Source organism: Dreissena polymorpha, chromosome 3 (genome assembly GCF_020536995.1).
Source record: "Dreissena polymorpha isolate Duluth1 chromosome 3, UMN_Dpol_1.0, whole genome shotgun sequence".
NCBI lineage: Eukaryota > Metazoa > Mollusca > Bivalvia > Myida > Dreissenidae > Dreissena > Dreissena polymorpha.
Window position 1 is genome coordinate 4148191 of NC_068357.1, and position 2805 is coordinate 4150995.

Sequence of the window (2805 nt, forward strand, 5' to 3'; positions counted from 1 at the left end):
AACAAAACAGTGGAACAACGTTAAAAACGGGATCAACTTAGGTTGATTGACAAATACGTGTTAAAAGTAAAGTGTGATATGGAGGGAAAAAATTATCGCAAAGGTGCTATTACCACGCCATTTTACTCGGAATGATCAAACCAAACGACATTGTTTACCAAGACTTTGAAATTAAACATATAAAAGGAGAATAGTTTGCATAGGCCTAAACGATAATAATAAAATTGAATTTTCATGGTTAAGGTGTTATTCGAAAGTTTAAATACTTGTTTTAAATTTATGGTTAAGGAAAGACCATAAATTTATAAAAGTGTGGTTACTTCATGTTGACGTGAAAGGAAAACTGCTTTAGTGTATTTCTTTACGGAAGGGAAACGAAAGGGAAACGACCGGGAAACGACAGTGGGCCAGCCGCGCAATTTCTACACTACTAATATGTGACAAATCCTTGCTTTTTTGTGCTATAGACAGTTCTCCTTTTACAAACGAAAAGTTCAATCCTTCTACAAAACGACCCATCCCCCAGAATATTTTGAAACATTTAGAGGTAATCCATAGATAGATAGATAGATAGATAGATTTATTTCGGCATAGGAAGCATATACACAGTTCACAACATAACATAGAATAAAATAATAAGCAATTATTAAAAACTATATCATGTACAATAAACTATGACATGCTAACCAAACCAAGGATAACACAAAAAAGAGCAAGCCCTTATTTCCATTGTGGTCCTTATTATTGGTGGCATGACAAAAAGAGGCAGACCTTAAACATAACTATGTTGACCTTAAACATAACTATGTTCATAGTAAAATAATTATTTAATGAAATAAAAAATATATATCACCGTTCAAAAGAGATCAAACTAATTATCACAGTAGTGCTCATAAAATATGACAGGAGCTGGAAACTAAGATCAATTGATAATGTTATCAATTATTGCAACACATAAATATTTTGACAGTTGTAATTTGATGATATGAGGTATCATGAATTATCTAAATTTAATATATTGCTAAAATGTATGTTATGAAGTATGAACTAATAATTATTAAAAATAAAAACCTAAGCCGAAGTTAATATCTGCTTATTAAAAGTGAAAAGATACACATATATAAAAAATTAAATATTATTCATTAAATGACTTTTAATGGCAACCTTAAAGCCTTCTAACCTGTTGACCTCTGTGAGTGACTCAGGTAAAGAGTTCCAGAGTTTAATGCTGTTAAAAGAAAAGGATTTGGAACCATGATATTTGACCTTGGGTAAACAATACCCACACTTTTTACTAAGCCTAGTGCTGTAATTATGCAAAGAATCTTGGGAAACAAAGTGTTCACTCAAGTAATCTGGAAAAAGGCCATTTCTTATTTTAAGACATGACATAACATTATTTGATTTACTCTCATGTGAACTGGTAACCAGTTGAGGGACTTAAAGTGAGATTGGTCAATATGAACTCTAGAATCAAGGTCAAGAACAAACCTAATTAACTTATTTTGACATCTCACTCGGGAAATTGAGTAATTAGAATACCGGTGCGGTATATTCTTCAGAATAAGGTAGAGTTTATAAATTAAGTTCTATCTTCGCTTCCGTATATAACATCTAGGAATATCGCCTGCTAAGTTGGCAAAATGATGTTTCTTGTTTACGGAAATGTTTTTCTATTGAAAACCTACGTTTTTACAGATTAGTAGAAAGCAGGCTCGGTTGGGATTCCTGTTTAAGTGGGCAGGTGATTTTTGCATGTGTTATCTGCTCGTTTTGGAGAACAACTTTTGGAAAACAATTGTTCACGTATAAATAGGCATTTCATCAAATTAGCAAGTTTCAAGTTTTATAAAGAATTTAATGACAAACTTCAATACATGCCAAAATCTGTGAAAATGCCCCTTTAAAGCTGAGATTATAAAAATCACTCGGGACTTTTATCATTTTTCATATTTTTAAAGTGATAGTAACCTGTTCACGTATAATATTCCGGAGTGTTCGTTTTTTCAGACGCGTCATAAATAATTCAACTTGATGGTTCTATTACACATAGGATGTTTTATGAAGATGAGCGAGGACAAAGATAAACTTACAGAGAGCTTAAAGCTTTACAGTTAAGTGTGCCTAGTTTTTAATGAAATTAAATGGTAAATGTGTTTAATGGCACACAGGTCGAAAGAATGGCATTAGCGTTATTAAAATGATGAAAAACACAGAGGGTGCTTAATGCATGGCTTTAGATATATTTTCTTTTTATGCTGCTTATGCAATTTCTTTGATAAGTGTTTGGTTGAGCAGGGCTGAAAACACGGTTTCTGATAAGCCTTAATAGGCTGGTAGATTATGATAAATATGTTGTTTCTCAAATGTTTTTCTGCTATATTGTTTGAGTGTAAAAGCCTCATGGCGAAGAAATGATCGCTAATTCGAATAATCACGTATTACCCATTTTTCACTTTCTTCATGAAGTTGTGATTTTCATTTTTTCTATACAATCCGTTCAAGCTGTGGTACTTGTGTCAAATTTTGTTTAAAAAAAAGGTAAACAGAAGTTCGGGCCATGTAAATCTTTACGTAATTCGTAATTATAACTGCGCCAATTATTATTTAATATATACTTATGCCATACAGATTTTTTCTCTTTAAAACGCATATATGTAATAATGTTATGTTGCATTTTAATTTAACACTGTTCAATACATCAAGATGAACGATGTTGATAAGACGTTATCAAGGGTTGTGATTGTTATTAGGTAAACCTTTCGATCACTGCAGTAAAGATTACACAATTACATAATCTAGTTT